We start from the raw sequence: 26900 nt of genomic DNA, 5'->3' as shown, positions 1-26900 counted from the left end.
TCTCTCTACGTGCACTGATGTGCTCAAAGAAAATATTGCCTTCTCAACGCTGTATTTACTCTTTTTTAATTAGAACGCGGTTGATGATTCATTTGCCAAACAACTCATTCTATAATTCAAATTGTTAACAAAAAGTCACAGGAGGGTTGTGTCACGACCGCATAGTTGATGTAGGATTCCGTTATGATATCTGTTGCATGTTGATTTTTGATATGTTTGAAGAAATTACATCGTTAAACTCTTAGATAATAATTTGGTGGCCATGAAAAGGGCCATTTCGGTTGGTTGTTGGGTATTGTTTGTTCACTTCACCAATGTTCACAACCGAGTTATGATGACAGAAGGATCGTGATTAGTTGTTGGACGGTGCTTATCACGATAGAAGATGCCGAAGTGGAATGAGATATGATGAACCTTTCACCTTTCATTTTCATTTGAAGATTCAATAATTTCGCTGCAGTGTAAAAAATGAAAGAAATAAACGAAAAATGAAACGAAGCTGTAGGAAGGTTGGAGTCATATTCTCTTTATTGAGCGAGTAGAGAGAGTAGCACGATTTTCAGCAGGGCTCGACAAAGTCATATTCAACGGAAGATAGTCAGCGGACTATGAAAAAAGTCGCCTTCGTATTCAATTGGCGTTTTGGCTTCTTCCAGCAGTTTCTCCGTTAACATGACTCAACCGTCAACCGTGCGTTCAGAAACTATCTCGCTCTACACCCAAAATTAATTTTTAGCACATTTTTTGGCATTCATATTTATTACATTAAATTAGCCTAAAAATAACAGAAAATGCGCTAGTCCCGCATAGCCACCATAGAAACATTTATTGCTCCCTGAAACCTCCATATGCCAAATTTTGTTAAATTTGCTTAATTAGTTCTCGAGTTATACACATCATGGTATGTTTTCTGAGATCAACAATTTGTAATCTGGTACAACCTTCTGAAAACCGATGGATCTGTTAATATTGAACGAGAACAGTTGTTAAAAATAGTCATTCATCATAAGGATTCCGTCGCTAAAGAAGCTAAGAATGAATTCAGTCAATTTTTGTTACTCTGGTCTGAGGTGAAGCGTGTTCCACTCAAAGCGTTCTACGTTGATCGAAACAAATGTAGTCGGAAGGGGCAAGGCCTGGGCTATAAGGCGGGTGTAGAATGTCCCAGAATTTCCCATCTGCTATTTTCCAAACAGATTTTCAGCAACATGAGGCCGAACGTTGTTATGATGGAATATTGCGTGGTCTCATGCCTGGTCGCATGATCTGAGCGTTTTTCGACAATCGCTCGCTCCAAACGTTTCAATTGTTGCCTGTAGAAGTCTCCATTGGTTGTTCTACCAGATTTTAGTAGCTCGTAGTGGATCACAGAACATTACTTTGGCGCCGTGGATATTGTTTGGCTTCGGCGTTTATATTCCCGGTTTGGACAGACCACATATATGATCTTTTGCGTTTTTAATTGTCGTAGTGAATTCATTTTTCGTCCCCGATAACGATTCGATGCAAGAAGGACTTTCTTTTGTGCCCTTAAAGCAACATTTCGGATCTGCAAAATCACCGTTCGGCATCTCTCGTTTTCAGTTCGTATGGAAAATAAGTTCCTATCTTTTGCTTTTGCGGTTTTGATCATTTTGGAATAGCTTGTTGAGTTACTTCCAATGATTCTGCAAGCTCTGTTTGCGTTTGACACGAATCTTGATCGAGAAGTTCCTAATTCTAAAATCATCACTTTCAAATAATCCAAACCTTTCCATACAAAACCTATCCGAAGGTGCAGAGTCACATTAAACTCCCACAAGCATTCGATGCACTTCAGCTGCGCATATCATCAGATGGAAACAGAAAATGTTTCCAGTGCAACTAGACCTTTTTAAACACAGTAAAAATTGAATTTGTTGTGCAAAACTCAAAGACTTTTTTTGGACAATAATCCTTGCCTACAGATGCCTGTTCTTCAGGATTCAGCAAAAAGCAGCTGGTGCCGTCGAGCCATCTTGTGGAAACCGAACGAATTAAGTTGCACACCCAATAAAAGGAATAAATATGCGAAGCGTGAGCAAAATCAGAGCGATTTTTTTGTGCATCCGTTTTTCATGAAATCGCTGTATATTCTCTCTATGTGCACTGTTGTGCTCAAAAAGAACATTGTCTTCTCAACGCTGTATTTACTCTTTTTTAATTAGCACGCGGTTGATGATTCATTTGCCAAACAACACATTCTGTAATTCAAACAACAAGTTGTCACAGGAGGGTTGTGTTGATTCTGGATATGTTTGAAGAAATTACATCGTTAAACTCTTTGATACTGATTTGGTGGCCATGAAAAGGGCCATTTCGGTTGGTTGTTGGGTATTGTTTGTTCACTTCACCAATGTTTACAACCGAGTGATGATGACAGAAGGATCGTGATTAGTCGTTGGATGGTGCTTATCTTTTAATAAAAGATGCCAAAGTGAAATGAGATATGATGGAAGCTGCCTTCTATGGCCCTGGACAAGATGGCTCCTGTGTTCTGTACGGATGGAATGGTGCGTCAGAAAAAAAAACTCACCAATGTAATATAAGATAATTATCATTAACGAACACAATTATCATTTTTTCTCACCAGAAAAAATACATGTTACTCTATTATAGAGAAAACATATTTGAAATGGATGTGGAGACGATCTGGCTTAGTGGTAACATCCATACCTCTCACGCAGAGATCACGAGTTCAATTCTCACTCCCGACATTCTTACAAAAATGGAAGTAAAAGTGACGAACCAGCCAAAATGTGTTGAAAGAAAGTCACTAATAGAGAAAAAAAAATATTTGAAATGGAAAACATAATTTTTATTTATAATTTTTACATTCTGAGTGTTTATTCAATCCATTTCCATTTTTGCAACGAACACGATGCTATATGCCTCAATACGAATTTCAATTGGACTAACAGCACCTATTACGGTATGTAGCATATGGGTAATAACTTTTTCGAATATTCTTTCACTTTTCCAATTTTTCTCACAGCATGAAATTTTCTTGGATGAAAATGAACACAAAAAACAGACAGCTTAAACCGGACGATCCGTTCTCGAGCGGGAACACACATTGGAAAATGAAAATTGAAATAAATCGTTTCATATTTCAAGTCATTTTGAACAACTTCATTTGGTAGAAACAATCGTATCACTAACCTTACATGCAATATTAAAATGCCCCCGACTTGCATATTTTTGCTATGCTGATTACCTAGGTTTTGAAATCTGTGTTAGGGAACAAATTTCGGTGACAACAAAAGCTCCCCCTACTTTCATGTGTTTGCGATTTCTCCAGGCACCTTTTTCCAAAAGTCTGTAGTTTCATAAAATATATACTTTCATTCATTCACTGTAATGAATTGTTATGAATTGCTTAAAATGGTTGATGAAAAACTCTCGTGAATCTATCAGAAAATGACTGAGCAATAATTGGGAATACAAGAGGAAGCTCGTATCTTCAACTTCGACCAATCAGAACGAGGTATTTCCGTTTGGATATTTTCCGATTGTTTGATAGTTAGTTTCATAGAGTATATCATCTTATTCATCATGATGAATTGTTATAGAATGCTCAGATCGATTAATACAAAAATATCGTAAATTCATCAGGAAATAACTGAGCAATAAGCGTTTAAATTGGACATTTTTCATGATTCGATCAATTTTCGTTTTTCAATTTTTACCCCCAATATGTTCCCGAAAGACATTATCCTACGTCAACAAATCCGATTGGCATTGGCACAGTTTATTAACTAAAAATTTATATTTGATAAAAGTTAAAATCACCTCAGTGTCTTCTACTACATTGGAGAAACATCCCTGAGAAATATGGTGAAACTAGAGAGAAAAGCAGATTTTCAGTTCTCACTAAATACTGAAGTGCGTTTCGACATCGAAGGCTTTGTTGACGAAAACGGAAGGTACAATTAAATGTTATTATAGCTACAGAGTTAACAATTCGTAAGCGCTGTTTCTCAACCGAATGAGTGCTTTGTCACTGTTGAAGATGAAACAAAACATCAAAACATCATTGCTCTTTCACTGTATTTCTTTTTTCCGCGTACTCCTTCCACCTTATTCCCTTTTGAAACGTTGCTCTGTGCAACACTTAATGTTTTGGGTGCAATTCTGGAAAGAGATCATAAAATTTTTAACACGGTTCGACTCGTCCCTTTTGAACATGATGAAATTTTATCGTAACCCGTGACATTTCCTTTTCGTTTCACTTTGTTCTTAGTATTGGCCTGTGTTATATGTGAGAGCACCTTAAGATTTAAATTTTGATTTTCATTTCATTAGTAATTTTTCAATGTTCTAGTTTTCTCTAGAGCTTTGTGATGCTTTTGATGTTACCCTCTTAATTTTCCATGTATTATATGCATGTAATTCTGTATTTCGTATTACGTTTCATTTCCAAAAGCAGTTAGCTATGATAAAGAATAATAATAATACATAGAATTCCTGAACTGGGGCCTTCGCCTCTAAAATCACGTCGCTCACGTCACATAACTAGTTCCATCTAAACAATTGCATTGTTGTTTCTTCATTTCGTTTTCTTATCGGTTGATTCGATTCGTGTACTGAATTCACAATTCCACCAACGAGGCAGCCGATGACCGACGGACGGAGCATAATATGCAATAGAAATATTATGCTCCGGGAACAAAAGGCAACTCGAAAACAAAACCGGTAATGTATGAGGCGGACGAAGGAGAGTACAAACACATCCATCGGCGGGAAGGCGCACCGCGGCCGGGTAGTGCAGTTCATGTAAAGGAACTTCCTTTGCAGCGCATTTTCTCGCAACAACAACAACAATATCACACATTTACCCCTCCGCTGTTGCCGTCATCACCCGCGGTCTTCGATGCAGTTCGCCAGAGGAACAGTAATATTGCCGTTTTTTATTAATTCACCGGCGAATCACTTGTAAGCCGCATCCGGCATGCTCGGACAGCTGCCGCTTACAGAGAAGCAGTCAGGCGGCGGCAGCGGTATTGCTTATTTTTGGATGTTTGATTCTGTTTTTGTTTTTCACGTCTCGGTGATAGCTAAACGCTTGCGCTGTAGCTGATGTCGGAGAGTTACGGCATCTTGAAAGTATCCATTTTCGCACCGCAGATTCTAAATTAATGTTTACAGATTTATTTGATTACATTTAAAGTTGATTGAACGGAGTAGAATAGTGGCTTTCCAAATATCCTACAAATAGTGACTGTGTGGGAGAACCTGGTGATTTACGGACGATTCACATATCTGTGCTATGCTAATATATTTTTAAGCGAACAAATTACAAAGTAGAACTGAAGTGGAACGACGAGTTGCATCCTATTTTGAAGATTCTCGGGGGAGGTCGATTTAAGAGAATCGTTTAACGTGTTTTATGACCTGCTTTCTAAATTGCACCTACAATATTTACTGTTGTACCGAAGCAGGATTTTCTAGCTCATCCGGCAGGTATAAAGAATAGAAGTAATAAAATACGCAGTTGAAGAGCCTCGCGCTTCACAATGTTGGGATTTGTCCACACCGCTTACGAATTGTTTACTTTGTTGCTGTCATAACGATCTGTCATTGCGTCTTTCATTTTCGTTGACAATGCATTGAGTGTCGAGTTAGATTCGGATGGGAACTTGGAATTTGTAATTTTCCATGGTTCCACTCTGCTATTTTTTCTTAATTAAATAGAAAACTTTCGCCAAGGAGGGGGACGAACTCACGCCTAATAACTTAGCAACTTTATCACTTGTTTACTTAGAAGAATGAAATGGTTTTTAAATGAAACATTGATTTCTTTTCGTGTTTTTTGACACAAAGCGAATCAATATAAAAACTAATTATCACAATAGGATTTAAATTTCTTTTCAATTATCATTCTTCGTTTTGTATCAAGCCATTGTAAATCTTCCATCGAATCGTTTCGTCAGTTTTATGACCATAAAATTGAATGAATCATTTATCCATACGTACGTCGATGCACGAAATAATTCGTGAAGAAGAATTATCCTCCCTGGCGGAACTATATTGATCATTTTATTCAGACACAATATGGCCAGATTGTAGCAATATAAGTTTCCGCGGAGGTGAGTTGAATATTGCTGTTGGCCCCACGCATCCTGCACGAAGGTGCGAAGCGCCTTGACGTTGTTGACCGATTTTTGGGTGGAAAATATGGAGCGTGAATATGAACATCTGACTCTGCTTGGGTGCTAATGGAACATCTCTTCAACAAATGTGTATTACTGCAGAGTTATTATTATTATTTTTATGGGGTGTAACTGTGAAGCGAGGTTATTGAACCGGCGAAAACGAATTAAACGCGAAGCAAAATGTTGTTCAATTATATGCTTGCAGGAGGTTATTTCATAGATTTGGTTTCACACAAATTTGTATCAAAATGGAGTGGAAGGCATGATTAAAAAATCAAACCATAATTGATAGTTGTTACTATTTCGTGGAATGTTTCGGCATTCACAAAAATATATTTTGACGCATGGCTCTTCGCTTCTCACCCAAATGATTGAACCTTAAGGGGGTATTCTAGTGTAGAGGCACGAATTTAGTAGGTTTTTTACCAAATGTGGAGGAGATATACAGTGAACTCTCCCTAACTCGAAGTTCTGTATCTCGATATTTTCCCTAACTCGATAGATATCATGGCACCTTCGATTTTACAAGCATTCTTCTCTCCATAACTCGATACCTCCCTAACTCGATGCTTCGCTAACTCGATGTGTTTTGATTAATTATTCCATGGATTTTCAGCCTAACTCGATTGATTTTCGCGTACATGTTTTTGTGCATTATTACGTCTGATTTCAATTGCTCTTGAAAGTGAAGACGGAGTGTTCGTGTCATCAAACAATTTCATTTCAAGTATGAAAAACAACGAGAACTTTCAAGCGAACAATCAAAACGCTAACCATTGCGCAACGTTTGAGCATCATCGAGCAGGCCGAAAAGTATGGACGGAAGGGGTCTAAAGCTGCAAATAATTTCAGTATTGCACAAAGCACGGTATCAATACCATTCAAACTAAAGTAAAAATCGGGAATCGGGATGGAAAAATGAATCTAGACCAAAAGCATACAAGATTGGTCGGAATCGAAAAGCTGGAGCGGGCAATGGATTTTTGTCTTATCAAGCCAGAGAGAACAATTTACCTCTCTCAGGTTCTATTGTTCGGGATAAGGCTTGCGAATTTGTCCAGAAACTGGGAATTCCCAACTTAAAAGCACAACCAACATGGACGGGAGCGATAATCTACCATTGCTGATCAATGGAAAGAGTAAAAACCCACGATGTTTCAATAAGAAGAAGTCATTACCAGTGATATACGAGAGCAACACCAAGGTCTGGATGGCCTTAATGCTTTTTGAAAAATGGATCATGCAATTTGACGAAAAATTTTCCAATGGAAATAGAAAGGTATTATTCCTCGAATTATGTATTATGGTAATGTATCATACTTATATCTATTTCTTCTGAAAGGTGGTCTTGTTCGTTGATAACTATACAGCGCACCCAAAATCTCTCCGACCAAAGCTCAATTCGATAAGTTTACAAATTTTCCACAAATCTTTACTTCCACAGCTCAGCAGCTGGACTTCGACATAATCAAGAACCTGAATCAGTTCTTTCGCCATCTTCGATTAATCAGTTCGATTACGTAAACGAAGATTGCCAGAAATGGTGGATATTTGTCCTTTTCAAATCTCCTGTTATTCAGCATTCTTACTGTATTTTCATGCACTCTAGGACCCTTGAGATATACCGGTATTGGATGCAATTGAAATTCTTTCACCCTCTAAAATCAATAAGGCAATGAGGATGGTGATATTCCTCTGGCATAATTAATGCGTCGTGAGCTTGCTGATGTCGACAGAACAATACCGTTCGATTGATAAATGTCTTTTAATGATTAGTGCAAAAAGGACCAAAACGTGATTTGCTGTGATCAGATGCCATATACTGGAAAGTGTTGAAAAAGCTGAGAAAAACGCTGAAGATAGTAGTTCTATTGAGATGGAGAATATTCGGGAAGGTTCAGATGATTGTGTCGAAATTACATCTTCGAACGTTAAATCAAACCTGAAGAATATGTCCGGGATATTGAAATCAACTGAAAATGTTCCTGTGAAACTATTCGAACATTTCTTTGTGATTGAACAGTTCCTGCGTGATCGTTACAATTTAGTTTGAAAAACATACTTAGTCAATATTTTCTTTGTTAATCTAGTTCCTCATGCAGGTCGGATATACAAACTCGATTATATATGATTCGATTATGTAAAATTTAGGAATTGATTGTATACAGTTTAAAAAAAGTTTTTTTTTATAATTCAAATATGAATAATTTCAAGAAAAAAAAATTAAGCTTCCAACACTAAAGTGAAATTTAATTGGCTTTTATAAGTACAGTGGGTTAAAAATTGCGATTTTTGAAGTTTTTAATTGAATTGTCATCAGGAATTGTTTATATCGATATTGCAACGGCATTAAGAGAGATAGAAGTTGGGCGTCAAGGAACAAATTGTAGAGGGGCTAGAGAGCGTTAATTTAATTGATAGAAACAATCAAGTTTAGTATGAATTTTTGGGATAAAATTAATAATTACATTTTCCACTTCCAAAATGTTGTTTTAATCCACTAATTTAGATGTTCCACTACTATATCCTGTACTAAATATTCTCATCTTTCAAATGAAAGCAACAGAATTGGATTACGTAGCGTACTTTTCAATGTAGAGCCAGTTTGAGCCAACAAAGTACGAAACAAAGAAAAAGTTCTATAAATTAGTCATCGTTGAAATTTTAACATATGTGAAGGATTTTTTTCGTGAAATATAACCGTAAAAAAGATTTTCACTAATATTTCGACGATGAACAATTTGTATAAAAAATTGTTTTAAAAAGCATCTTCAATGTACCAATTATAGTAATAGTACATTATCAACTATCAATTATAGTAATAGTGGAGTAACTGGAATTTCGTCACAAGTATACCAATTATGATAGTAAACAATGTTACATAGAAAACGTATCAATAGCAGTAAAAAAAAACTTCGAAAAATTTTTTTCATCTGTATTCATTCTGAATCTTATTCTTGATCGAAACAAAAAAGCAGTTTTGACGTAGGACTACGTCTTTCATTTTTATACTGGGATGTAAGTTCAATGTTTCGAAAATGAAAGCGTTACGCCGGAGCAACGAGATTTTGAGCGATAATACCTCCTAAACAACTGAACGAAATGGTATGATAAACACTTCATTCGAGAGATAAAATGTCTACGCGTTATATGTTTGTTACTTTTTGATCCAAAATTTGTTTCTATAGACGTTAAATTGCTTTCAAAACAGGCTATAGAAATCACGCTAATCGGTATATAAGCGAAGGCCGCACGGAAATCCACTCAGTTATGATTGCGCAACGGTTGAGATACGATCGCTGGAATGAATGGATGTTTCCCTAACACATACTTCAAAACCATGGAGCCTGAAGAAATCAGCATTGCAAAACAGATACAAGCTGCAGATACTTTCGTACTCACTTGCGTTTTTTCCAAATTGGAATGTTTCCCTAACACAGACTTCAAAAGACTTCAAGCGGGTACTTTTGTACTCGCTTGCGTCTTTGCAATTGGAATGTTTCCCTAACACAGACTTCTAAACCATGGAGCCTGAGGAAATCGACATTGCATTGCGTTTTCGCAAATTGGAATGTTTCCTTAACACAGACCATGGAGCCTGGAGAAATCGGCATTGCAAAATAGGTGCAAGCTGCGGGTACTTTTGTACGCACTTGCGTTTTTGGAAATCGGAATGTTTCCCTAACACAGACTTCAAAACCATGGAGCCTGGAGAAATCGGCATTGCAAAATAGATGCAAACTGCGGGTACTTCTGCGTTTTCGCAAACCGGAATGTGTTTTCCCAACACAGATTCCGAAACCAAGAGGTTGGGAAAATCGGCATTGCAGATACTTGTAAGTCGGCGGAACTTTTTATATCCCCATGCATTTTTACACTCCGAAATTCGTTTTGCAAACACAGTCTACAAAAGCGGGTACAAATGCATCGCTTTGGCTCGGTTGTTCAAGACTGCTTCGGAAGACATCCTTTCATGTTGCCAACTCACTACACATACCGTTTAATGATTAGGCAAAATGTGGATAACTATTTGCTGCGATAACTACTACTATAATTTGGGATTTGTTTGCAATTGAATTCGTATGTTATTTCTTTCATTCACTACTTTAATCAATAATTTAAACAATACACACAAAAGATAGCTCTGCGCAGCGGCGATATCGTACACGATGACGAACATCCTAGGTGCGATTAATTGAAAAAATAGAAAATTGAAAAAAACAAAAATAATTACTAAGCCAACGGCAGTCCTACGACAACATTGTGGTTATATCATAGGTATAACCCATCCATAGTTTTTTCATTAAAAACAAGATATCGTAATGTTTTGGAATCCGGTCACTTGCTCAACACATCCAATACCATAAAAAACCATAACATTTTTTGCATGTTGAATGATTATGACTGATAGTTACTATTGTTTTCGAGAAAAATGAATATTAACTTTTAGAATAATTTTTTCCTCAGAGTATTTTTTTGAAATTCATTTTGATATTTTTAAATTGAAATTTAGATATTTTCCTACATTTAATTTTTTAACCAAAATTTTCAAGTCCTATAGTTTTTGAGTTGGATTTTTTCTACAAAATAAAAAAAAACTCAAAATTACTAAAATTCATCATTTGAAAACTATAACACCTACAACATTTGATCAGAGAATAAAATGTAGGAAATTGTTTAAGTTTTCATTGAAAGATATTGAAAATTAAAAAAATACACCGAAAAAAATTATTTTAAAAATTAAATTTTATTTTTCTCAAAAATGTTGAAAAACTGATAAAAATATGAATAGCTCATACAACAATACCAACAAGTCGCCCATATATTGGAAGAAGGCCACATTCGCTTTTCAAAAGTGCCCATGCAAAAATGCCATTAATCTATAGAGTAATTCCAAATAAAATCGCAGATTTTAAAAACATGTTTTTTTGATTCGAATGAAAGTTTGTATTTTGTGTATGAGTTTTCCACAGCAAATGGGCATTTTTTGACTCAAGTGTATCTTTTAAAAAGCGCGTATTGATTTTAGTAAGTGTCGTACCGAAAAAGTATCTTTATTTTCAAAAAAAAAACTTTAATTTGCAATATCTTAAATATATATATATATATATATATATATATATATATATATATATATATATATATATATATATATATATATATATATATATATATATATATATATATATATATATATATATATATATATATATATATATATATATATATATATATTGAAGTAATGTAGAAAATTTTAAAAATCAGTTCAAGATGATAAAACTATTTTTGACGACCTTTGTGAAACATCGAAATTTTATGAATTTTCGAAACTTCGAATTTTTGTGTGTAACAACAATTTTTAACCACAAATTCTGAATTCTGATGTGATTCAAAACAAAAAAGCTAATTATCAATTACCTTCTACATGCAGCCATTCTCGAGATATTTAAAAAAAAGGACTTTCAAAATGAATCCTCCGATTTGATTTTGACGTTTGCTGTTCAAGTCCCAAAATGGCGTCCAAGCAAGACGAGCAATGTTTGAAAATTTTACTCGCACAACGCAAAAATACAAGCTTCTTGCACGCGAAGTTGGCAAAATCGAACTTCAAGCAGCTTCCGAGACAGAAGTCAAGGCGAAGGTAAGAGGAAAGGTGGCAGACATCTTCAAGACCACGAAACTATCCGAATTCCCCCAAAAAATACCTAGTTTGGCAAGCCATCTGAAAACATGCGGTTGGAAAAGTGATATTTTCATCGCCATCGGGAGCATACATACGTCAAAGGGTGCCTGGAGAAACTTCTGCTGCCTTTCCTCAACACATCCTGCCCGTTCTGTTGGCCAGCTTTGGCATCCCGCCATTATGGAAGGAAGGTGGTGAAATGGTATGACAAGGATAGCGTGATGGTGGTGCCCAAAGAACACGACCCCTTAAGGTCCACAATATAGAGATATTGGGCCATCGTCAAGCGGAACTCGAGGAAGACGCAAAAAACGATCAAAAGCGAAAGACAGTTCAAAGTAAACTGGTGTTGTACGATGCCAAGGCCGCTGTACAAAACAAAAAAGCGGCTGTAAAACGGAAAACACGAATGATCGAACTTGGCAAAGCAATGAATTGAATGAATAGATTGATTGAACTACTAAAAGAATAATAAGAAAAAAAAAAGAATTCCAATTTTCTTCGACCAAATTTTGATCGTTCCACCCTTTACATCATTCAGAGTTCGGTCGGTCCTTTGTTTTTAAGAGGCATTAAACTTTGCAGTTCATTGGCCTCTAATACATTCAGAGGTGAAATGAAAAATGTTTTAAGAAAATGACGATTGATCATCATCTGCCATACAAATGAAACACAAATTTCTGCATTACACGAGAATTAATCAAGCAAATGGAACCAAATTTTGCATATTCAGGTTTTAAGGTGCAATAAATGATTCTATGGTGGTTAGATACTCCTCCCCCTCTCTTATGTGGGGCTGCCAAAAAAAAAAACACAAATTTCTGCATAACTCGAGAATTAATGAAGCAAATGAAACCTAATTTGGCAAGTGGAGGTTTTAGGGTGCAATAAATGTTTTTACGGTGGTTAAACACTCCACCCCTCTCTCTAAGGGGGGGCTGACATACAAATGAAAGACAAATTTCTGCATAATTCGAAAACTAGTCAAGCAAATGGAGCCAAATTTTGTCATGCGAATGTTTTAGGGGACACGAAACGTTTCCGTTGTGAATAGACACTCCTCCTCTCTCTCTGAGAGGAGGGGGGGACTACCATAGAAATGAAGCATACATTTCTGCATGATTCAAGAACTAATCAAGCAAACTGAACCAAATTTGGCATGTGGAGGTTTTAGGGGCCAAGAAACATTTCTAAAGTGGTTCAACACTCCACCCACCTTTCAGAGGGGGGGGGGTCAGGCTGTCATAGAAATGAAACACAAAATTTCTACATTACTCGAGAAATAATCAAGCAAATGGAATCAAATTAGGCATATGGAGGTTTTAGAGTACAATAAATGTTTCTATGGTGGTTAAACACTCCACCCCTCTCTCTAAGGGGGGGCTGCCATACAAATAAAAATGAGAAATGTATGAGAAATGTTTCTATGATGGTATGACACTCCTCCCTCCTCTGGAATGGAGAGAGGGTCCAATAAAAATATTACACATATTTAAACCAAAAATATTCCAACCAAACATGACAATTGAAAATTTTCGGAAAACTCTGAAGCAAAAAGGGAAAATTCGTAAAATTAAATTCCCATATGTTCTACGCACGATGGAACGCACTCCTCTATCTTCTTCTATCCATACCAATAAAAAAGTACCACCGAATGTGTTGATAAGAGCAGAACTCGAGGAAGGGATTGTCCGATTTAGGGCGATCTTTATTCTATCATATTTTCTGTATAAAACATTTATTCCATGTAACGGAGAAACATGTTATTTACAAGTGGTTGAAAAATCTTGAACGAGAATTGTGTCTGAAAATAATCTGATATTATAATGATGAGTTTTGTTAGAAATACTAGGAATTTTATAGTAAAAGATAAATTCAATGGGGTCGATTAGAAGATCAATCCATGAACAGTTCTGCGATTGGACCCATGAATTTGCTCATAGTAAGAAAACGTGAATGTTTGAAGGTATTGATAACAAAAAACAAATTTTGGGCAGGACGAAGTTTGCCGGGTCAGCTAGTGAAGCATAATTCCGCAAACGCGAAATCCGATTGGACTAACAACAATTTCATTGTGGAACATATGAGAATTATTTATTTCTTTATCTATGGGCAGAGTATATACAACAAAATAAAGACGGTTCGAATCGGACCATTCCTTCTTCTGGTTTTGCGCTTTTTGGTCTTCCATTTTCAATTATATAGGTTATGCAATCAAGGTCGACAATTCCATGATTATGGATATCTAAGAGCAAACGATCATCAAAAAAATTACTCAGGCAAATACATGCACAATTAGGTAACGAAAACAAGAGTGCTCTTTTTTGGTAAACACCAAACAAAATATCATTTTCTCACCCTCATAACAGCTTCATTCGAATATAATTGCTAACCACACACAACACCGATGGAAAGCATAGTTTCTCATCAACGAAGCGAAATCCAACAATACTTAAAGAGCATGCAACGGATGGCATTAACGCCGCGGTCACAATGCCTCTCATTCATGTTGTAATGTAACTTTTTTAAGATTGGCTCTTCTCATTGCTATTCTTACTCTCGTAATAATAGCTGGTTGTTATTTTGCCTAATTTTGGCGAGCCATCGTGACTTCATTACATACAGCATCAGAGATTTATGCTGAAATTATCTGTATTAAATCTGTAATAAATCGAGATGCAGTGTACTATTCACCATTTGTGACGAACAAAAGCCCTTTCCTTTCTCTCTCCACAGCAATGGTGCCATCGAACGCGAGGGTCATTTCGAAACACACAAAAAAGGGCCCAGCGCCAGGCCATACATACAAAAATCCCGTCCCCCAGCAACTCACTCACCTTGGTCTATGCTAACGGTGTATGCAAAGGAATTCCCAAATAAGAACTGGCCGCCGAGCCGAGTCTCTTCTGCTGCGACTGATTCTTCTTTCGTTCGGTGAGGCTCGGCTGTATGAGTTGATATTCAACTTCTTGTGACTTCGAGTCAATAACACCACACCGCGGTGTTATGTATCCGCGCTATGCTATGGAGTTGTAGTTGTGCGATTGGGTTGTACCCCTCTGGCTTCCTCTGGTGGCTCAGCCAGCGACGATAGTTTCGGCTTTATGGGCTTCTCTCCAAGTGCTCCTACTTTTGCAACGTTGCGCTTTGCTGATCGCGCTGGTATACGTGTTGAACTTCTTTCTCTCACACAAAACACACACACAACCGTAAAACACTACACAGCACAGCACAGGTATGCTTCTTCCGATCAACTGTTTTATGCGATGTTGGCTTGAAGAGGGGGTGTCTTCAGCGAACGGTATTTTTCTCTGCTATGAAATATGATTTCAATTTTCGCTTTTGCCGTAACACACTGCTGATCACTTCACCACACACTAAAGCCTGTAATAGATAATTTTTACTTCGTTTTATTACATCGGTCACTGCGATACGCGAGAATGGGTAGGGAACACAAGAATAGAACACTATCATGGAACTCGAGGTAGCACATGATCAACAGCAACCGCGCAGCACATCGTCACGGGTTTTCGATCCTCTTCGTATTTTTTTTTCTATGGTTGTTGAATCTATTTATGTGTAACCACATCAAGAACCACAAGAAACAGAAGGCAAAAAAATACGCGGAGCAGCGAACTAAAAAGCACTCATTCAACCAGCGCGAACAAAGTACCGAAATTAGAAAGCATAAATCGTAGCCGTAATACGGCGGCACTCACACCGCGGCGCGTTCGGAAGTGGTTTGAGCAGCCTTCCTCCTGGTCTGAAATCCTTCCAAAGTGCTGCAGCTTGGACTCGATCTGATAGATAGGTGTCACGAAGAAAAAGTGAAGTAAAATGACTGGCTTTTCCGGGGGTCACTTTGATCTAGGAACTATTCGACGGGAAGGCTCAAGAAACACATTGGAAAACATTCAGAGGTGGAAAAAATAACGCGTACTGATGATGGCAAGCGTAACAAATTTGATACCTGGAAAATGTGGAGTTCTCGGTCAGAGCGGTTGAACATATGCTAGAGAAAAGAACCAATTAGACATATGGTCATATTTTTGATACAGAACAATGGCTTATTGTAGGCGAAGAAACGAAAAATGATAATTATACTGTGCCGGACGAAACTCATGCAACCGAGTGGCTTTAAGATCACCGCTGTTTTACCTTTTTTTATAAATTGGTATGATGAAATATGTTATAATGTAAATTCGGCAAGTATTATAATTTCAACTGTCAACAAGTGGTCTTACAACCATATCTGTCCAGGTAACCACCAAGCAATAGCATCAACCACTACATTTATATTACAGCTGCTAATTGCTGAAGATTTCCGTCTTGAACACATAGCTGTTGTTAATCAGTATAATGAATACTATTTGAATGATTCTAGTCAATAACCAGCATTCTGATAGGAAAATGGCAAATGCGTTCAATCTTTGATATGTTGATATGATATTGATATGTCCAGAATGCAGAGAAAGTGCTGTGTAGAGTTTGAAGATTGTTTTGCCATTACATATGCCATCGCCTTTCAGTCGTTAGAATATTCCATTTGTTCATCTCCTGTATTGGACGTAACGTCAGAGTCCATGTGTAGAGTTTGTGGGGCCAAAATATATATTCAGATTTATATTCATTCGCCACGTCAATGAAAACAGTCATTTGCTGCAACTAGAAATACGAATGGTGCTCCCTTGGCCGAGTGGTTAGTGTCATAACTAACATGCCGGGTGTTCGGGTTCGATTCCCGTTCTGGTCGGGGGAATTTTTCGTCAAAGAAATTTCCTCCGACTTGCACTGTGATCACGCGTATTCTAGAGCTTGCCACTCAGAATGCATTCAAGGCGTGTTATTTGGCATAGAAATTTCAACTAAATATTAATAAAAATGACGCAAGTAATACTACGTTGAGACGGCGAAGTTCCTCTAGGAACGTTAGTGCCATTGAAGAAGAAGAAGAAGAAATACGAATCACGAATCATGTTGTCGGCGAATGCGTTCGTTGTGACTCAGTAGCAAAAGAGAGTAGGATATTCATGGAAGTAGTCCTGCTCGAAGCGAATCGACTGATAGGAGAATCGCTTCAAACTTTTATTGCTACCAGCGCGTGACCAGTGAGATTTGTGGGGTGTCAAAATAAAAAATATCAGTTTATGTTGCCATTGCATCGTGGTTAGGGGCTGTCCACATACCACGTGAACAATTTTAAGGGGCGTAGGAGGTATGAAAATGTCCACGCTTGTCCACGGAGAGGGGGCAGGGGGTATAGACTATGTCTACGTGAACACGAAAAATGAATATTTTTCAAATATAATCACCGATACATTCTAAATTAATTAAAAACTGTTCCATATTCAAGAATTTCAAAACTTTCCGCCCAACTTGAGTATTCCGTATTTATCAATATGCATAGACGTTCCTAGCTCAAACCTATAAAATAAGCGATTCCATAATGGTTAAGCTTCCATGATATTACACATATGGTTTTTTTTTATCAAATACAATTTTCTATAGAGCTTATATAAAGCTCTCGAGAACAATTAGTCTTAGGATAATTATGTCTGTATAGTTTTTCATGCAGAATTTCGTGTAAAATCGTTTTTTCGCATTACTTTCCTCGAAAAGTTAGATTTTTTCAAAGTATTGGAATCCCGTCTATTTCTAGGAATAAATATTTCATTTGCGTGAAATGATCCGTGCACCACTAGTCGTCAAACTTAAATCAATTGACCCAGTATTCTATTTTTTTCAGAAAATTTCGCATAGGTTGCAGTTGTAAAAAATTTGAATTGATTGATTGAAATGCCTTTTAGAAGTGAAAAAATACTCAATTTTTTTCCATTTTTCAAGGGTTTTATTATTTTTTCCCCAAAAATACATGATAAACTTGATTGTTTCTATCAACAAAATTAAAGCTCTCCAACCCTTCTACAATTCCTTCCTCGACACCACAATGTTATTCCTATTGTTATCTTTCACTATTTAAAATGTTCTACGACAGAATATTATGGAAAATTTTCTCATCTTTCAAATGAATTAAATTAAATTGTTCTATGTAGCGTACTTTTGAATTGGGATCAATTTAAGGCATAAAATGGGTCTCAAGAAATGTTCAACTTTCATAGTTGAGATTTGAGCTCGATTTCATAGTTATTCCCAACTATCGTGAGTAGTCCGATGTAATTCTTCGCCGTGAGCACCTTGGAAGTCATCTAGACACTCAATGCAGAATAGTCTATAAGGATTTGAAAAATAATAAAATATCTTAATACTCTTTTAATACCCTCAGAAAATTCTCCGAATTATGGCGGAAAAGGTTTTGAATTGCGCTACCGACTAAAGGTGAATCGGAAATCCAGAGTGAAGATAAATCGCCATTAGCAGTGATCGATAATATTCCGGAGTGGGCAAAGGAAAATGAAATGAAAATGAAAATGCTCCCAATTTTCGTCGATTTAAACTACAGCGGAATCAGGAGCTGTAGTTCATAGCATATCAGACAAATCTCAAAATTCATCAAAATCGTCAAAATTCGACCGCAACAAAAATAGTTATAAGATTACAGTTATAGTAAACATGGAATGTATTTTGATTTGACGCTCTCAATGAAAGAGTTAAAACAAAAAAAAGAGGCTTAGTTAAAAAACATGAAAAATCCGTTAAAACGAATGTTTCTCGAGTGAATAAGCGAATTTTCGTGCCATGATGTAAACAAATGAACATATCCTGACAATCAATATCCACCGTTATTCTCTACAGTTTTGGTTTATTGAGTGAAGTTTTGCTAAAATTTGCTCAAAAAGGTCCGGATTTTTTAGTGTTCGTTCTTGAACTCAATTCATGTAGCATTGTAGGCAGGGTTGCCAACTATAATTTGATAAAATCAGTAAGAATGAAAATAAAAATCAGGATAAATCAGGATAGATTTTTGGAAAAACAAAAACATCATTTTCAATCAAAGCTTTATAATTTAATTTTATATCCACAGTTCTGTTTCACAATCTTTCGCCATCTTTCGGACAACTTAAATAGTCCATTTTCTCAGAACATGTTTGTTTCCTCGTTGAAAACTGCTGCGAGCCATACATGTGAGAAACAGATTGCTTGGTAGTAGCTCATAATACGGAATACATTCCAATTCCCACCAGAAATATATCTTCTTTCAGGCGAAGACCGGATATGTAAAAGAATTGATAAGCATGGTATAAATCCTCACATAAGCGGGAATGCTAGTGTTTCGCGTGACTATTTGGTCCGTAACCAGTTAATTCCGTAAAACCTACAGCATCACTACAGTCAATTGCAGAGAAATCAATATTCAAATTTTCACTGAATTCATCATCCATGCGTTGGAATAAATCTTTACTCAACAAATGAGGAAAGCATATCAGCATTGGAAGACTTATTGAGTTTTTCCTAATTTTTATGATATTCAGTACGGTTATAGATATATTTACCATAACCCAATCATTAAAGTTCATTCTACTTTGAATCAAACGAAGAAATTACATATAAAATCTTTTTATATTGACTGTGGATCCAAAAATGTTCTCTTGAGTAATTTTACACTCTGAAACGTATTGCTACATTAATAACTTGGATGATTAGTTTGCTGGATCAAATGCTGACTCAAAGATGAGGAGGAATACTTGGTTGCTCGGGAATAATGTAGTTGTTGAACATATGAGAATGTAATTCTACGGTAGAGATAAAACATGACTATCATGTTTAAAAATCGAAATCTCGCATACTCTTGTACTTAGCTCTGTCTTACTCGTTTTTAATAGTGAGAAATATTTAGAATAATTTTTTATGAACCGTTCCTACAATTTAGATGAATAATATCTTCTATATCTCAGAACAAACCCGAATTTAGCCACCTCACGATCAGTATAATCTGAGCTACTTCCTTATGGGATTCTGAAGTTTATTCATCTTATCTTTCCCATTTTCGTGTAATTTGATATACGGGACATAAGGTTTGATTTAATTATTTAAACAGAAACTGGTCAAAAGCATAATCCTTTTAGAAAACATATGATGGGTTTCAAGAAATTTAAAAAAACGGAAAGTGATTCAGATTTTCTTTAGACGGATATCAAAATTATGGAAAAAGAACTAGAGAATAATTTAAAAACAGTATCTGGTGAATGCTTTGACTATTTTTTTCCTTGTTTGAATCTTATTATCACTTTTTAAATATTCTTTCATTCAAAGTATGTCTTCAAAACAATACCGTTGAAAATATCTATAACGTAAAAAGTTATAACTATCGTCCTGACTCTGGCCTGGGCCGCCAATTGTGAATGTTTGAATTACAAAAAACCAGCTCTGCAATGTTGGAAAAACTTTATAGTTATTATTATTTTATATTCAAAATATCAACAAATCAACATTATACATAATCAATTATGATCGTATTTGGGCCAGTGGCCTCCATTGCCATTTCATGGTGTTGCAACTTTCTCTTAGTCTAATCCTAAAAATAGAAACAAAGAATTTCTGTTCATTCAAGATAATCGGAAGTAGACCTTCGCCATGTTTCAATGGGCCTACGGGAACTACATTTTTAATCCTTAATTACATCCCATAGCACATTTACCGAATCCAAATAAACAAATTTACGTCCTCTGGATACGTCAGAATTTCGTTCTAAAAGTGCCACCAGGCGGGTAAATTGCTGTTTGTTTATCTTTTGTTTCTTAAACAAGACAAGACAAGATCCAAAATGTTAGCAAAAAAGCTAAATAAATACGAAATTAAACTTACTCCATTCCGCGTGACTAGCTTTCACCATCTAAAACACAAGTGACAAATATACCTGTTTTTCTCCGTGACATGACAGTATCGTGGTAATCATAATAACACCGAGTTCATCAAAGTTGTCACGACGGATGAACTCTTCCGAATTCTACACACACGGTGACAGCCGTAATAAGGTTGTATACAATTCACTTCGTTTTCATTGTGAAGTGACGTTCGTGATCAGGCCCATTATCTTCAATAAAGCAATGTTGTTCTTCTAACTTAATCTCGTTGTAATTTCATTAATTCGTCAGACAATCTGGTTTCATGAAATTTTCTAGCACTGCGAAACAATTGAGGGTAGAGATAAAAAAGTTAAGTACACAGTTTAACTTAATGTAAGATATATACAAGTGCGAACCGGAGAACTATAATGATCATTTCAGAAAAATCAGGATAAATTGAGTGTTCGTCAGAATATCAGTGATCATGCTGAAAAGTCTGAGAAATCCTGAAAAATCAGGAAGGTTGGCATCTCTGATTGTAGGTGCAGGATTTCCAGTCTGGAACAAACGATTCGTTTTATCGGTCGTTAGGGCGTATCAGTTTTCTTCAAGCAGACTGATTTTGTGACAGTTATACTGAAATGTTCGACGCGAATTCTTTAAACTAATCCTTGTAAGAAATTTCCACCTGGTCAAATTTCACATTTTGAATGATTTGTCACAGATACACAGATCTGCTTTCATTCATTCCAAGAGGAATTTTCGGGACAAACTTGCCAAAGAGGTGAATACTACAGATGTGCAATGTTTGATGACGGGTATCACAAGGAAAGCGCGTAGTTATATAAGAAATGAAGAAATCATTTTAATGATATTTTTCTACGAAAGCGCAAAAAATATTTTTGTTTTGATAGGTTAACCTTTTCTGTATGTCATTCCATCCCCGAGAGTGATTTCCTCCGTACGGACTCTAAGTAGACAGTGCTTTAATGTGGTACACGCAAAAATTTTGTGCACAGTAAATTGACTACACCCAAATATGTTCTGTTGACTTTTGTGCATTGTGTCGAAAAAACGAAAAATCGATGGCAAACATTATATACAAAAGTGGTGAAAACCCTTCTATGTCGCATCATGACACTGTGAAATCACTTGGAGTTCCTCGTTCGACAGTAAGTACCGCTCTCAAACACTTCAGTGAGCTGTTTATCGGACACAAGGATCCTGCGGTAAGTGTGAAGACAACTTCAAACCGAAGCTCGGAATAATGAAGTAAATCTCAATCATTTCTGTGCGAAATGTGGTTGAGATGATTCATATGGGATCGTCTTACGGCCAAAAATTGAAAAAATCAGCTGTGCGTTGTTACATCAATAACTCTGTGGATACATCTACATACACATTATCTTTATATATAAAAGAGAGTTTTTCCCACGCACGTATAACTCATCATCACGGAAGAACGGCTGATCAGATCTACGTCGTCGATATATTTTGTGAGTTTGTCTTCACCCAAATTATAATAATAGAAAATACTTTGGAAGATATTTGAGATAATTAGCAAATTTTTCGAAAAAATTGACTATGCATATCTTTTTATATAAGAAGGATATTTAAAATAAAAAGGGAAAATTCGAAAATAAGAGGTACGTATATGTATGTTTCATCACTTAGATCAATTTTGCAGATCTGAACGATAACATACAAACTCTCTTGAAGTATATTCGTTGTTTTTACCAACCAAAATATTCTCTAGAAATACATTATGTGGCAGAACAACGTTTGAAGGGTCAGCTAGTTTTTAATAAAGCAATGTTGTTCTTTTAACTTAATCTCGTTGACATTTCATAAATTCATCAGACAATCTGGTTTCATGAAATTTTCTAGCAATGCGAAACAATTGAGGGTAGAGATAAAAAAGTTAAATACACAGTTTAACTTACTGTAAGATATATACAAGTACGAACTGGAGAACTATCATGATCATTTCAGAAAAATCAGGATAAATTGAGTGTTCGTCAGGATATCAGGGCTTACTGATTATATTTTGTGTTTGCCTGGTAGTACCGCATCTGTTGAAAGATTTTTTTTCAATGATCAATATTTGGACACAATATTGTCGCGACTCAATGTCTAAACCATAGAAAACCTCTAGGAAATTATGAACCGCCAAGTAAGAACGGATGATTTCAAAATTATTTCTGAAGCTTGGATATAAACTCCGGAAGGAAACAATTTAAAATTCCATGTTCCAAAGATCTGCTAAAATATACGCAACAGAATACTAATATAGTCATCATGAATCAAATAACATCACCCAGTTCTGACTTCTGACGCTTCGAAAATGAGAAGTTCGTAATATTTCTGCGAGTACATACAATTTAGTATAAATAAATTACCAACATTATTCTGGGCAGACGTAATTATTTTATTTTTTTACTTGCATTAATTTTGGGGTACGTTTCCACATCCCTAGAACCAGTTGCTTAAATTTTGTTCAACACTGTTTTAAAAAATATTGTAAGAAAATAAACTCTCGATTGCAACACTCTTTGTCACCGGCATTCACTCGCGTCCTGATTTTGGATCAAATCCTGCATGTAAATTTTTGACTCCCAGACTCAGACCCAGCTCAGCTCAGATTAGCGCTTTAAGCGGCTCAACAAAAGTGCTTCATTCATGACGAATTCCAAGGAAGGCAAATGTAAATAACAATAAAAAGAACCCATACAGGTTGCTTCACATTATGCTTCGCTAGCACTTCGCTCACACACACACGCACACACTTCTCGGTCTCAGTCTGGTATACGAGCGGTAGAATCCACCACCGCATCCACCGCTGAGCGGCGCACCTGTGGTTATACCTCAACCGGAGTCCAACACAGCGAATCGCGCGATCGCCACATGGGAGCAATGCGCCAGCGAGAAACATTCCGAAAAGCAATCGAATGCAATATCGATTTTATGTGTGTATACAAATCGATGCTTTCAATAAATTGCATGTTCATCTAGCCGAGAGTAACGTTTTAGCGAACACAAATAAAACATGTTAACAAATGCTTCTGTTAACAATGAAATGAACACAATAGTTCGTCAGGTATAACCGTCATCTCATCTTGAGGGATTTTTTTTTCAGATCATATATCCATTCGTGTCAATGTGGGTCCCAGCTCTCAAACCACCTCCAGACGCGCCCGGTGGGATGCCGCGGAAAAGATTATGCACATCTACACGGAAATGATCGTGCCGTTATTCATCACTCCTCTTCCTGCTATTCCATATCTTCTCAATCATCATCATCATAATTATTGGAGTTTTTCCTCGTTCAACAAAAAAATAGTCACTTGTCAGGTTTTGTGTTCGAACATTAACAACATCCAGATACGACGATGCGCTGTTTTCCTGAGCACCTATATCCAGCGACAATTTTCTTCGAATTCGAAACACACACACCAAACTGCGAAACGTACCGCTCCAAGACCACAGAGGACCACACGGCCGCGAGTAGAAAAAGATTCGCCGATGACAACGCGAGTCAAACAATAAAAAAAGAACAAACGAAAGTTTCGCTGTATCGTAATACTAATACGCGCAAACTATTATTATTGTTATTGTTGCTTTAGTCAACATGAACACAGGAGAAAAACGATATACAATAAAAAAAAATACTGCACGGCGACGTCACAATAGACTGACGGGGGACACTATACACGAGACGAAACCCACGAACAAACTACTTCTCATGAAGTACGAAATAATACTGAGAGAGACGACGATCGCCGTCGGGTTGGGTTTGTGTTCCGCCAGCCATCAAAGCTTTCGGAGAGAGCTTTCCCACACACGGCAGCGACCGGATCGATCGTACACCGCCTTTCGCATTTTCTCTCTCTGTGCCTCTCTTTCGTTGCACTCTCGTCGTTCTGTGTGGTGTGCAGCGAGCATACCGATGGGAAATGCACTTGCGTTATGAAACCGTGAGCATAAATACACACAATGCATGCGGACACATCCCAACATTAGGGCCCATGCGCATACCTTCGACATTAAACCTGTTGCATGAGGTGTGTATTGTGATTCGAGAATGGAACGAAGAAATGTGCGTACAACGAACGCGATGTTATGGAATTCGGAATCTGAACGAAGAACAGAGTGGCATATGGCGAAAGATGCTAAGGTTTATGCACTTTGTGTATTTTTTTTGCGGAAATCCATATTTAGGTTTGTTTCGGTTAATCCTAAGATTCCATCGAAGAAGTATCGTTCCATTATCGGTGCAGGAACAGGAAAACGCATCGGAGCTTTTTTAAGTTCCGTGCATTTCATTCGTTTCCAGGATTTCACTTGCTCGCTAGAAACTGATACCGTAATTGTAATTCACATTGAGCCTTACATCTTTCTTCTTCTTCTTAAATGGCACTTACGTTCCTATTGAAACTTCGCCGTCTCAGCGTAATATTACTTGCATCAGTTTTATTAGTACTTAGTTGAGATTTATATGCCAAACTAGCTGACCCGGCAAACTTCGTCCCGCCCTACATTTGTTTTTTGTTATCAATAGCTTCAAACATTCCCGTTTTCTTACTATGAGCAAGTTCATGGGTCCAATCGCAAAACTGTTTTTACCTTTTACTACAAAATTCCTATAAAAAAATCCTAGTATTTCTAACAAAACTCATCATTATAATATCAGATTTTTTTCAGACACAATTCTCGTTCAAGAGTTTTCAACCATTTGCAAATAACATGTTTCTCCGTTACATGGAATAAATGTTTTATACAGAAAATATGACAGAATAAAGACGCCCCCTGTAATTTGTATTTCATTTGCAGCCCCCCTTAGAGAGGGGAGTGGAGTGTTTAACCACCATAGAAACAATTATTGGACCCTAAAACCTCCATATGCCTAATTTGGTTTCATTTGCTTGATTAGTTCTCGAGTCATGCAGAAATTTGTGTTTCATTTCTATGGCAGATGACAAATTTGGCTCCATTTGCTTGATTGGTTTTCTAATTATGCTTAAATTTGTTTTTTTTTTTTTTTTTTTTTTTTATCTGTATTATAGTGATTTTCAACTCATTAGGCTGGTTCGTCACTTTTACTTCCATTTTTGGAAGAATGTCGGGAGTGAGAATTGAACTCGTGACCTTTAGCGTGAGAGGCATGGATGTTAACACTACGCCAGATCGCCTCCACCGCTTAAATTTGTCTTTCATTTGTATGGCAGCTCCCCTTTAGAGAGGGGAAGGGGGGAGTGGAGAGTCTTACCACTATAGAAACATTTATTGTACCCTAAAACCTCCATATGCCAAATTTGATTTCATTTGCTTGATTAATTCTCGAGTAATGCAGATATTTGTGTTTCATTTGTATGGCAGCCCCCCTTAGAGAGGAAGGTGGAGAGTCTTACCACTATAGAAACATTTATTGTACCTTAAAATCTCCATATGCCAAATTTGGTTTCATTTTTTGATTAATTCACGAGTGATGCAGAAATTTGTGTTTAAGTTGTATGGCAACTCCCCCTTAGAGAGGAAGGTGGAGAGTCTTACCACTATAGAAACATTTATTGTACCTTAAAATCTCCATATGCCAAATTTGGTTTCATTTTTTTGATTAATTCACGAGTGATGCAGAAATTTGTGTTTAAGTTGTATGGCAACTCCCCCTTAGAGAGGAAGGTGGAGAGTCTTACCACCATAGAAACATTTATTGTACCCTAAAACCTCCATATGCCAAATTTGGTTTCATTTGCTTGAATAATTCTCGAGTAATGCAGAAATTTGTGTTTCATTTGTATGGCAGCCCCCTTTAGAGAGGGGGAGGGGGGTGGAGAGTCTAATCACTATAGAAACATTTATTGCTTAAAACTTCCATATGCCAAACTTGGTTTCATTTGCTTGATTAATTCTCGAGTAATGCAGAAATTTGTGTTTTATTTGTATGGCAGCATTGACGGTTTCATTTAAACTCTTACTAAGTTAAAGTAAAAATTTTAAAAACTATCTTTTTATACTTACGAGATAGTTAAGTTATGTCTTCAGCAACATTGTAGAGCTAAAAATTTCGTGAAACTTTGCTGAAGATACATAATATTTATCTACCAGTCCTACAGAGATATAACTGTTTTCTCTGGGAAGACCAAAACTAGTTTTTTAACTTCAGTTATATCTAAATTACATTATATCTAGGGATTGTTAACCGGTTTTACCTGTTATACCGGGTCATTTATCATTACCGAATTACCGGTAATTTTACAACCAATAACCGGTAATTCCGGTAATTTTCATTTTTACACCATA

At 36.6% G+C, this 26900-nt stretch overlaps 1 protein-coding gene across 12 annotated transcripts in view; it reads right to left on the bottom strand.

Moving 5' to 3' along the window:
• LOC129764511 (rab11 family-interacting protein 4A) overlaps positions 1-24344 on the bottom strand; it is a 244434-nt gene extending 220090 nt beyond the window's left edge. For 11 of the 12 annotated variants that reach the window (XM_055763653.1, XM_055763657.1, XM_055763656.1 and 8 more), the window contains exons 1-2: positions 24071-24344; positions 14694-15240 (exon numbers count right to left, since the gene is read on the bottom strand). The gene's annotated coding sequence lies outside the window, so the exon portion shown is untranslated. Of the gene's footprint in view, positions 1-14693; positions 15241-24053 lie in introns of all 12 variants that reach the window. The other variant, XM_055763654.1, reaches the window with a different exon arrangement.
• Between the last annotated feature and the right edge of the window lie 2556 nt (positions 24345-26900).

The sequence above is a fragment of the Toxorhynchites rutilus genome, chromosome 2, assembly GCF_029784135.1.
Source record: "Toxorhynchites rutilus septentrionalis strain SRP chromosome 2, ASM2978413v1, whole genome shotgun sequence".
Classification (NCBI taxonomy): domain Eukaryota; kingdom Metazoa; phylum Arthropoda; class Insecta; order Diptera; family Culicidae; genus Toxorhynchites; species Toxorhynchites rutilus.
Note: the sequence above shows the minus strand (reverse complement) of the source record. Positions and strands in the feature narration are given on the sequence as shown.